The 12,893-nt window shown below is 37.6% G+C and overlaps 1 protein-coding gene across 29 annotated transcripts in view; it reads left to right on the top strand.

Moving 5' to 3' along the window:
* The window catches only part of LOC144580163 (uncharacterized), a 341,993-nt gene extending 337,989 nt beyond the window's left edge, over nt 1-4,004 (top strand). For 16 of the 29 annotated variants that reach the window (XR_013529222.1, XR_013529232.1, XR_013529229.1 and 13 more), the window contains 3 exons: nt 1,579-1,852; nt 2,885-2,997; nt 3,764-4,003. The gene's annotated coding sequence lies outside the window, so the exon portion shown is untranslated. Of the gene's footprint in view, nt 1-1,578; nt 1,853-2,884; nt 3,232-3,763 lie in introns of those variants that run through there. The other 13 variants (XR_013529236.1, XR_013529231.1, XR_013529228.1 and 10 more) reach the window with 3 other exon arrangements.
* Nucleotides 4,005-12,893: the final 8,889 nt, after the last annotated feature.

The raw sequence follows: 12,893 nt of genomic DNA, 5'->3' as shown, positions 1-12,893 counted from the left end.
GTATTTTTAGTAGAGACGGGGTTTCACCATGTTGACCAGGATGGTCTCGATCTCTTGACGTCGTGATCCACCCGCCTCGGCCTCCCAAAGTGCTGGGATTACAGGCTTGACCCACCGCGCGCGGCCTAGTAGTTACTCTTTTAGCCAAAAGCCAGAGGCTCATGAAAGTCTCCTAAGCACCACAGTCTTCATGGGATACTCTTCAATGGGTATCAAGAGCATGAACAACAGAGAAAATTGACAGAATCATAAACACAAAACAAAGCCAGAGAAGCCCTTCTCACATACTAGGTAAGTGACAGCACTTTTAAAATGCAGCACTCTTGCAAAATAAAACGTAATGGATAAAGTAAGATTTATTTGTTATTAGTTATAAGGACACTGTTCCGTAAAAAGACCCAGTTTACTACTCTTGGCACCGTGCTAGACTACAAAACATCCTGAAGAGGATACGCAACTTTAAATTCCACTGCACTACACAAGTAGTTTACCTCACCACCCCCCAAATGTGTTTACTTACCCACCATGAAACACACTTTATCTAAGCAGACTTCTTTAAACTATGACGGTGCTTACGCTAAATGTAAAACTATAGTTGTTATTTCAGAGTCTAAGTGTAGTTATCATCAGTTCATCTTTCTGCTGTCCAGTCTTGGATAAGAACCATATTCAGAAAGAATGTGAATCCATTTAGGAGGACCCCAGCTGATGGTTACCATCGAGGTTTGCATGCTTGAGGGACTTATGCAACTGACTTGAAAAGGGCTGCTCAAGTCCATTAGTCTTTATGTCTGCATGAAGTGTTCTCAGGAATACACTGAGCATCTACTATGCTCCTGATACATTAAGTGGTGTCTTCAAAATGTTCTCATTTTATCATGACAAAAATCCCATTGCATAATTATTATAGATAAAGATACCAAACCTCGGAGAATAAGTAGCATGACTAATGTCACCCGGCTGCTAATTGTGAAAGCCGACATTTGGGAGTCCAAAAGACACGACTGAACAAGCATTTATTGTGTAAATTCTGTATAAATGCAAAGCACAAAATATAAGGGCATAATGCAGATAATAAAGAGGAGAACAAAGAACAAAAAAGTGAGGCTGCGATAATATATCACAGGTTGCTTGATGAAACCTGAGCACAGGAATACAATGAAGGGAACCCAGAGAAATATAGATTTACCATGTCCAGAAATCTCCTTCATTGAAATATCTGTAAGTTCAAGCAACACTTTAGAAGGAACTGGATTGCCATCCAGTAAGAAAAAATTCTTGAAGAATAGTCTAAATTACTAATACTTCAAAGTCAGCCCTCAAACTAACTGCCTAAATAAATAAAGAGGAAAGGAAACTGGTGCCTATAAAATAAAGTTACAGATATACATATATTTAATCTTAGGTGTCGGATTACCTGAAAGACATTTACTTCTGGAAATCTATCCAAAGATGGACTCTTCAAAAATGAGATATATTTTCCTGCTTTAAAATGTTTAACACAATGTTATAATATTTGTAATAGTTTATGAAGAGTACATTAAACAAACAAGAAAAATGTTTTGTTTTTGAGATCAGGTCTCCCTGTGTTGCCCAGACTGGATCGTAGTGGCCAGATCACAGCTCACTGCAGCCTCCACCTCTGCGTTCAAGTGACCCTACTGCCTCAACTTCTCGTAGCGGGAACTACCGGCATGCACCAGCATGTCCAGCAAATATTTAAATTTTGTGTAGAGACATGGTCTTCCTATGCTGCTCAGACTGCTCAGAAACTTCTGGGCTCAAGCAGTCCTTCTGCCTTAGCCTCCCAAAGTGCTGGAATTCCTGCAGGAGCCACTGAACTGGGCTGTTTGTAAGTACCATTGCAGGAGTGTTTGTAAGTACCATTGCAGGAGGTCCGGTTACATTAGAATTCCAAATAAAAACGTTAAAGCAAGTTCCATGCAATATTTAAGATATAATTATAGAAAAAACAATTTGTTGCTCATATGGGATTCAATTAAAAGGGTAACTTGTACTTGTGTTTGCTAAATCATGTAAACTTACTTATGATGTAATACTAAGTTTTAAAAGAAAAGCAGGATACAAACTTTTATATATAGATGAATTTTAGCCAGGTTAAAACATGTGGCATTTGCTGTTTTTAATGTTGTTTATGTTTTAAAAAACTTTTCTGTACTGTCATTTATTCCTTTAATGAATATGTTTCACTATCAAAATTTAAACTAGACACATTTTTTTAAGAAAGAAACCAGACCCAGTAAGTATTTTTGAAGTGTAGGATGTATACATATATGTATATGTGTGTGTGTATATATATATATATATATATATATATATATATATATATACTTTTTTTTTTTTTTTGAGACAGAGTTTCGCTCTTGTTACCCAGGCTGGAGTGCAATGGCACAATCTCGGCTCGCGGCAACCTCCGCCTCCTGGGTTCAGGCAATTCTCCTGCCTCAGCCTCCTGAGTAGCTGGGATTACAGGCACGCGCCACCGTGCCCAGCTAATTTTTCTGTATTTTAGTAGAGATGGGGTTTCACCATGTTGACCAGGATGGTCTCGATCTCTTGACCTCGTGATCCACCATCATCGGCCTCCCAAGGTGCTGGGATTACAGGCTTGAGCCACCGCGCCCGGCCGAAGTGTAGGATATATTTACAGAGTAGCTGATACCTCTCTAAAAGAAGTTTAGCTCATTGAATAAGATTTTAAAATAATTTTAGTACAGTTTGTTAAATATTTAGTAAGTAAACATATATACGTGTTCGCGCGCGTGCGTATTTAGAGAGAGAGAGAGAGAGAGAACAAACAGACACGTTATGCTATAGTAATTAAAACACAGTCATTTTTTATTTGTGCTGACTCTATCCCCAGATACCTCAGATATGGGCATCGGAAGTAGCGAGCACTTCTCAGACTCCAGTCATTGAAAGGAAGAGAAATTGCTAATGTGATTTTAGGCCAGAATTTTGACATGCAAAAAAGAGGTATATAACAAGCTCACAAACAAAAAAACACAGCAAGAGAAACTGCCTTTCAGCCTATCTCTGGGAAACAAGCATGCTCATTGATAGTCTTTCCACATGCGGGCCTGTCTCATTATAATCCACTCTACCCACTGCAGCAGCCAGAATGTAAACCTATGCTTAAAATCCTTCCAAACAATTCCATCATTCTCTGCATAGAGACCTAGCTGCAACACAGCCTATAATTAGGTTGACTCAGAGTCCTAGCTGCCACCTGTTGTTCTGGTGTAATCATCGATAGTACCTCCCTTTCACTCTCAAAAGTGATCCAGTTTAAACAATAAATTACACAGTTACCTCCCCAAGTTCCTGCTTTTTCTCCTACCCCACGCTTCTTTACTCTATGCCCGCCAGACACACTGGATGTCCTCTGGATCCTGGAATATAGCATCCCCCTTCCCCGTTCCAGGCTTCTGCACCGGCTCTCCACTCTGCTCTAAAGCACCCTTCTCTGCCTCCACCCCTCCTCCAGGTTTATACCTCCGGAAACACTATTCATCAGTCATATTTTAGTTCAAATATTGCTTCTTCCAGATAATCCATTATTTTCTATCAGACTAGGTGTGATCTTCCTATTTTTTCTTCTCCTAGTGCCACACACCTTTCTATTTTATGCAGAGGTGATATGACATTTATCGACAAGGTTATTTGATTAATGCCTGCATGTTCGATGTGACTGTACCTGCCAGCTTGATTTCTTATCGTTAGTTTTCTTTGCTTTTGCCAGTCACTGAACCCAGCACCCATAATCGTGCATGGCACACGTTGGCTCTTGATAATCACTTGCTGAACTAATAACTGCAGGAGGTTCATAAACTTTTTGATGAAAGAACACATAGAACCGTACCTACTTCAGCATGTCTATTTCAAAGGTGAGTTGTATGTGCTTTTTCATAAACGTGTTTGTAATGTTGGTTTCCATTTTGTGAGGTTATCAGCCAACTGTGTTCATTTTCACATTCACTGATCCACAATTGTTTGTGAACGTAAGATTTGATTCAATTATATTTTGTCATTTTTTTTTTTTTTTTTTTTTGAGATGGAGTTTCACTCTTGTTACCCAGGCTGGAGTGCAATGGCGTGATCTCGGCTCACCACAACCTCCGCCTCCTGGGTTCAGGCAATTCTCCTGTCTCAGCCTCCTGAGTAGCTGGGATTACAGGTGCGTGCCACCATGCCCAGCTAATTTTTTGTATTTTTAGTAGAGACGGGGTTTCACCATGTTGACCAGGATGGTCTCCATCTCTTGACCTCGTGATCCACCCGCCTCGGCATCCCTATTTTGTCTGTTTTTAGTGAATACAATGTATGTATAAGGCAAGTAGCAAGCTCATTCTAATTTTCGAGAACATTTTCTATTTCCCCCACTTGTGTTAGCATATTGGAGAATACACTTTTAGATACCATGTGATGTCTCTGAAAACACCACTGTTTCTTGGTTCTACAGGTAAATATATATCTGATATCTAACATACACTCCAGTCCTTATGTGGATGTCTCTCCAAATGCTTTTGCCAACCGTTTTGTAGTAAATAATGTCTGTGAGACCTTGGTTTTGCTATCTCTGTGCTTCATTTTTTTAGGGAATTCTGGAAGATTCTAACTGTGCTCAACTCACTATCTTCTCAAAATTTCTTATATTTGTTTAAATTTTGCTGTGCGCTTCCAGGATTCAACTCCCTACATACCCTACTTTACATATTCTATCTTACATAGATTATTACAAACTAGTAGGTGAAATTTAAAATAATAATTATTATTGCAATTATAATAACCATAGCAAACAGATATTAGGTGCTTAGATGTGACAGTGTTCTAAGTGTTTTTCATGTATTAACTCAAGTCACTAGCAAGAGACCCATAAAAAATGTAAAATGTAGCAGAGCATTCTAAAGCAATTAGCTTGGAACAAAAAAAGTCATTACAAAAACACAGATACTGTACCTTGGGGGAAGAATGCCAAGTCTTTGGTTTAGAGAGAGAGAAATAAGGAAAGTGAATGATTTCAAGTACATTCTGCACTTCAATTTCATGCTCAGTTTCAGGATGGTTAATGCTTGGCCTCTAACATTAATATTTTTTAATAGACACTTTGGACACTGGTATTGGATGATGAAACTAAACAGATACTTTCCTCTGCCAGTGCCTTTAGAACAAAGCTCTTATAACTAAAATTGCTACCTAGCAGATTAAAATGCATCACATAAAAGATATCCCAGCTTTCCTCTGATGTGGCCCCAAGCTTGGATCAAAATCATTTTTACTAAAAAATGAGACTCTCCTCAGAAACATAAAGTGCTCACTGTAAGCCTGGGAATTCTGCACCTTAATAAAAGGAAGATATAATTTATCTCCTCCAGAAAATTCTCACCATGATATAAACAGAATAAAATTGATTGAAAGTCTACATACAAATTATGTGATGAAATAATGAATAGCCTTATTTTTGACCATTTTTAAAGAAAAACTGAGAACCTGGCACATCATATCATCTTAGTTTTACTTAGTTTTGGTGACCATGCAACTTTAAGCAACTCAACCACCCTTTCCTTCTTGGTGGGAGCCTCAGGAACGATTTATGTTAAGGTTCTGGTCAAGTAAGTTTTATTCAAGAGCGTGATGCTTTTATTAGTTTGGTGTTGTTAGAGAGAAGGAAAAAGTGAAATCAGCATTAGGTATTGATCTCACAGTTAATTAACTTCTGTCCTGAAGTCAGTATCTCTCAAATTAACGATGTGCATGCTAATAAAGAAAGATGTTCCCTCTAATAGATGTGTATGTGAGTCTTCCACATTTTACTCTAGGGGAAGAATTCGATAAATGTTAAATTCCTTTTCTCTTGGTTTCAGATAATACCCTAAGCTCATTTCTGATTTAACTCCTAAAAATGAACAACTTTGATCCTCACGTAAGCTTCCCTTCCCCAGTGGGCTCAGCATGAATGTGCAGAGATTCACACTTCTCCTTCTCTTTCACTCAATCACAAATCTTTCATTCTTCAAATGGGCACCTAGATTTCTACCCTGTTTCTCTGCAACTTAATTCATGAAAATATTTTAAAATTCGCTTTTCTTTATAATGATCTGAGAGGTTTAAATTATCAACGTTTTGGCCTAGCACAGTCACTGACACCTGTAATCCCGGCACTTTGAGAGCCCAGGAAGACAGGATCACTTGAACTCAGGAGTCTGAGACCAGCCTGGGCAACACAGTGAGACCTTATCTCTATTTTTAAAAATTATTTAAAAAATAAATAAATAATCAGTGTTTCAAACATGTTAAGTATAGATTAAATTTAGTAAATTGTAACTATATTTTGTAATGCAATCTATACAGATAGATTGTATATTTTGTATAGATTGTATTATAAAATATACAGTTAGACATCTATATTTTATAATACAGTCTATACAATAGATTGTATATAAAATATAGTTACAATTTACTTTAAATTTATATATATTTATATATGTATTTAAAGTACACAAATTTTTATGTACTTTATACATAAATTAATACATATGTGTACATATATTTGCAAGTGTATATACATATATATGCATGTCTATATAAATAGATTGTATTATAAAATACACAAACACACACACACGTGCACATGCATATAAAATCTGATGTGGCCCCAAGATTGGGTCAAAATCTTTCTCCAATAAGAGATGAAAATATCTCCTTATCTATTCATATATACTCTCTTTCTTGATATAAAATGGCTTATATCCAAAAGACAGTAACAAACACTGGAGAGGATGTGGAGAAAAGGGACCACTTGTACACTGTTAATGGGAATGTAAATTAGTACAACCACTATGAAAAACAGTTTGCAGGCTCCTCACAAAACTAAAAATTGAGCTACCAAATGACCGACAATGCCACCATTGCCTGTATACCCAAAAGACCGAAAATCAGTATATTGAAGAGATGTCCGCACTCCTGTGATTATTGCAGCACTGTTAACAATAGCTAAGATTTGGAAGCAACTGAACGTCTTTCAGAAATGAATGGATAAAGAAAATGTGGTATGTATGCACAATGGATTACTATTCAGCCATGAACAAGAATTAGACCTTATCATTTGCAAAAGCATGGGTGAAACTGGAGATCACTATGGTAAGTGAAATAAGCCAGGCATGGAAAGACAAACATCACATGTTCTCACTTATTTGTGGTACCTTAAAATCAAAACAATTTGACTCATGGACATAGAGAGTAGAAGGATGGTTGCCAGAGGCTGGGAAGGGTACTGGAGGTTTGTTAATGGGTCCAAAAAAAAAGAGAGAGAATGAATAAGACTTATATTTTATAGCACAATAGGATATCTATAGTAAATAATAACTTAATTCTGTCTTAAGGAATGTAATTGGATTCTTTGTACCTCAAAGGATAAATGCTTCAGGGGATCGATACCCCATTCTCCATTATGCGTTTATTTCATATTGCATACCTGTATCAAAATATTTCATATACACCATTAATATATATACTTACTATGCACTCACAAAATTTTTAAAAATTATAAAAATTTTGTATGTGTATATGCATACATATATATATATATATGAAGAGAGAGAGAGAGAGACAGAAACAGAGAGAGAGAGACACACACACACACACACACACACAGAGGGAGAGAGAATCCCTAGAAATGAATTTATCAAAAATATTGTTTAAGGCAATTACAGAGACTAAATAAATGCCCACATGAGAAGTGAGGAAAGATCTAAAATCAACATCCAATTGTCAAAATTGAAAGAGCTAGAGGAGCAAAATAAAAAAAAAACTCAAAAGCTAGCAGAAGACAAGAAATAACTAAAATCAGAGCAGAACTGAAGGAGATAGAAACACAAAAAAAACCCTTAAAAAATCAATAAATATAGGCGCTGGTTTTTTGAAAAGATCAACAAAATAGACAGCTAGCTAGATTAATAAAAAAGAAAAGGGAGAAGAATCAAATAGATGCATCAAAAAATGATAAAGGGGACATCACCACTGATTCCACAGAAATACAAACTACCATCAGAGATTACTACACACAACTCTATGCACATAAACCAGTAAACCTGAAAGAAATGGATAAATTCCTGGACACTTGTACCCTCCCAAGCCTAAAGCAGGAAGAAGTTGAAACCCTGAACAGACCAATAACAAGGACTGAAGTTGAGGCAGCAATTAACAGCCTACCAACCAAAAATAGTCCAAGTCCAGACAGGTTCACAGCTGAATTCTACCAGATGTACGAAGAAGAGCTGGTACCATTCCTTCTGAAACTATTCCAAACAATCCAAAAAGAAGGGAATCCTTCCCAAATCATTTTATGAGACCAACATCATCCTAATACCAAAACCGGGCAAAGACTCAACAAAAAAAGAAAACTTCAGGCCAATATCCATGATGAACATAGGTGCAAAAGTCTTCAATAAAATACTGGCAAACCGATTTGCAACAGCACATCAAAAAGCTTATCTGTCATGATCAAGCAGGCTTCATTCCAGGGATGCAAGGCTGGTTCAACATACACAAGTCTATAAACATAATCCATCACATTAACAGAACCAAAGACAAAAATCACATGATTATCTCAATAGGTGCAGAGAAACCTTCAACAAAATTCAACAGTGCTTTATGCTAAAAACTCTCAATAAACTAGGTATCGAAGGAAGTTATCTCAAAACTATAAAAGGTATTTATGACAAACCGACAGCCAATATCATACTGAATGGGCAAATACTGGAACCATTCCCTTTGAAATCCAGCACTAGACAAGGATGCCCTCTCTCACCACTCCTATTCAATATAGTATTGGAAGTTCTAGCCAGAGCCATTAGGCAAGAGAAAGAAAAGGGTATTCAATTAGGAAAAGAGGAAGTGAAATTGCCTCTATTTGCAGACCACGTGTTCGTATATTTAGAAGACCCCATCATCTCAGCCCCAAATCTTCTTCATCTGATAAGCAACTTCAGCAAAGTCTCAGTATATAAAATCAATGTGCAGAAATCACAAGAATTTCTATACACCAATAATAGACTAACAGAGAGCCAAATCATGAGCAAACCTCCCATTCACAATTGCTACAAAGAGAATAAAATACCTAGGAATGCAACAAACAAAGGACGTAAAGGACCTCTTCAAGAACTACAAATCACTGCTCAAGGAAATAAGAGAGGACACAAACAGATGGAGAAACATTCCATACTCATGGTTAGGAAGAATCAATATCGTGAAAATGGCCATACTGCCCAAAGTAATTTATAGATGCAATGCTATCCCCATCAAGCTACCAATGACCTGCTTCACAGAACTAGAAAAAAACCTTAAACTTCATATGGAACCAAAAGAGAGCCCACATAGCCAAGACAATCCTAAGCAAAAAGAACAAAGCCGGAGGCAAAACACTACCTGATTTCAAACTATACTACAAGGCAACAGTAATCAAAGCAGAATGATACTGGTACCAAAACAGAGACCAATGGAACAGAACAGAGGCCCTGGAGGCAACACCACACATCTACAACCATCTGCTCTTTGACAAACCTGACAAAAACAAGCAATGGGAAAAGGATTCCCGGTTTAATAAATGGTATTGCGAAAACTGGCTAGCAGTGTGCAGAAAGCAGAAACTGGATCCCTTTCTGACACCTTACACTAACGTTAACTCCAGATGGATTAAAGACTTAAACATAAGACCAAACGCCATAAAAACCCTAGAAGAAAACCTAGGCAAAACCATTCAGAACATAGATAGAGGCAAGGACTTTATGACTAAAACACCAAAAGCATTGGCAACAAAAGCCAAAATAGACAAATGGAATCTAATCAAACTCCAGAGCTTCTGTACAGCAAAAGAAACAATCATATTAGAGCGAACCAGCAACCAACAGAATGGGAAAAAATTTTGTAATCTACCCATCTGACAAAGGGCTGATATCCAGAATCTACAAAGAACTAAAACAGATTTACAAGAAAAAAACAAACAAACCCATCCAAAAGTGGGAGGATATGAACAGACACTTTTGAAAAGAAGACATATATGAGGCCAACAAACATGAAAAAATGCTCATCATCACTGGTCATTAGAGAAATGCAAATCAAAACCACATTGAGATACCATCTCACACCAGTTAGAATGGGGATCATTAAAAAATCTGGAGACAACAGATGCTGGAGACGATGTGGAGAAATGGGAACACTTTTACACTGTTGGTGGGAGTGTAAATTAGTTCAACCATTGTGGAAGACAGCGTGGGGCTTCCTCAAGGACTTAAAAATAGAAATTCCATTTGACCCAGCAATTCCATTACTGGGTATATATCCAAAGGGTTATAAACCATTCTATTATAAGGACACATGCACACATATGTTCATAGAGGCACTGTTTACAATAGCAAAGACCTGGAACCAACCCAAATGCCCATTGACAACACGCATGAATAATAAGGTTCACTCATAATAGCTTTTTCATTCTCTAGGAAACTCATATTCTCATATTCTTTGAGCTTCTTTGTGATTTGGTTTCATTTCTTCATAGAACTTCTTGGCAATCCTGGAAGGTCAGGGACATTTCTCTGATTGTTTTAAGCCTGAAAAGCAGTTAAACAGTGCACGTCTCAGTTGCCGGCCGCTGTGGCAGCCTCCAGACCCATCATCTCTGCCACCCTTCCAAAGGGTTAAGAGCAAGACCGTGCTGCAAACTGGGCAGCAATTACGTACTGATTGGGAAAATCACCAGTCATTCCTGGTCTCTGACCCTCTCTACATGATGTCCAACTATTCTGCTTTTGAAATTTATACCTTAATCATCCTTCACAGTTGACAGTGTTTTGCATTTTTTAAAGCATATTTAAATGCATCCTTTCTCTTGGATGTTATCCCACCCCCCACTGCAGACCTAGATTGCTAGTGCAGATAAAATCAACTGTGTTTTGCACATGGAGATCTACAATAAAGAAAGATAAAACTTCTTGCTTCAGGTCATATAAAACTCAGGGAAAACATGTATTTCCTGTCTTCAACACAAGTGAGTTTTTAGATGCAGGAAGCTACGTTCTGCGTTTTCACTTCATTGTTGAGATTATAACTCACCAAAGCCCAAATACCACAAGTCCCAGTTCAGAGCTATCACTGTTTCCCCTTTGTCACTATTCTTACTATGTCTTTTTTTTTTTTTGCCCTGGGAAATCAACTCCAGGGAAGTTAGAATAAAATGGTGAATTCGTTTTTCTGCAATATATATATAAACAGTGAAATTTGTGATGGGACTTTGATTCCAACTTCCAACTTTCCTCTTTAAATAGAAACTTCAGGAATAGTATTCACAGAGTTACATGAAAGATCACAAATCCAGGTCTATGTGAAATGCTAACTTAGCATTTCTCCAAGCGTGATATTAATGAGTATATTGTTACAAAAAAATGATTCCATGTTCAAATTAGTCAAAGTCCTTTGTCAAATGACCTGCCCCATATCTCTTATGAGTATATTCCTCACTGATAAGCAGGATGGTTAAACAGTATATTTCCCTAACTTGCTTTCCCACCGAAATATTTTGTTAAAGAATTTTTTTGGTCCAGATTATTCTGTGTGGCAAGCTAAATTAGAGAAAAGAATGTTGCAATGTATCCAGTACTTTTTCTTTGTATCATTCTTTCCAAGGAGTTACTGCAGTTTTATATACTTCAGAGTTAAATGAGAGTTGTGTACAATCTTCAGATACATTTTAATTGTTTAAAGATTTAAAATACACAAAAATTTACTTTTTCTTGATTTGCTAGAGAAAATAAAGTGGGCCGGGTGCTATGGCTCACTCCTGTAATCCCAGCACTTTGAGAGGCTGAGGCAGGTGGATCACGAGGTCAAGAGATCAATACCATCCTGGTCAACAAGGTGAAACCCCACCTTTACTAAAAATACAAAAAATTAGCTGAGCATGGTGGCACGTGCCTGTAATCCCAGCTACTCGGGAGGCTGAGGCAGGAGAATTGCCTGAACCCAGGAGGCGGAGGTTGCAGTGAGCCGAGATCGCGCCATTGCACTCCAGCCTGGGTAACAAGAGTGAAACTCCATCTCAAAAAAAGAAAAAGAAAGAAAAGAAAAGAAAGTGAAGAAATTTAATTTGTACTATGTGCTTGTGCAAGTCACAGATGGCCCAAACTGTAAACGTTGAACATGGCAGAGTTCTAGTACTCACTGAGGATAAGAAAAGGGTAAACATGGAAACGGGGAAGTTCACAGAAAACATGTAATTGTCTCCACTGTTCTCAGTGGAAATGCTGCCTCTTAAATGATCAGAAATCCTGACGTGCCTGTTTGCTCCTCCAGCGTCTATCTGGTCAAGATTGAATTTCCCTAAACATTCAAGAGGCCGCCTGGGAGCTTATGTTTCTCTCTGCAGCTTGACTTGCACTGATTCTGGAAGCAAATTGAAGGTGTCCATTCCCAGAGAGAGCATGTCAGGTTGGGTTGCAAGTTCAGTGTACCTTTGAAAGGCAATGCTTTAACTCCTGCTTCTCTAGGACTCTTACAACTGCTGCCATTATGAAAAGAAACAAAATCACAGTCATTTTACTGATATCAAATTTGGTGGCAATTAGTCTTAATTCCAAACACTTTGCTAGGACTTTTGAGATTTTCACAGCACTTTCACTTACTCTGAACTCTCATTGCCAGTTCATAAGAAGTTATGCACCAGGCAGAAGTAATGATATTCTTTTTGCAACAGATCCACTGACTTGTGAAACAGAATGTATATCCAAGAGGGGCCAGATCCGTGATCTCTGTCTCTTGGTTCAGTGTTTGTTTCCTTGTTTCATTACATATACCAACCTACTCTTGGAATGAGGTACCAT

This window comes from Callithrix jacchus, chromosome 18 (genome assembly GCF_049354715.1).
Source record: "Callithrix jacchus isolate 240 chromosome 18, calJac240_pri, whole genome shotgun sequence".
In the NCBI taxonomy this organism is placed as follows: domain Eukaryota; kingdom Metazoa; phylum Chordata; class Mammalia; order Primates; family Cebidae; genus Callithrix; species Callithrix jacchus.
The sequence above is the reverse complement of the archived record's forward strand: the minus strand, read 5'-3'. Positions and strand labels throughout refer to the sequence as shown.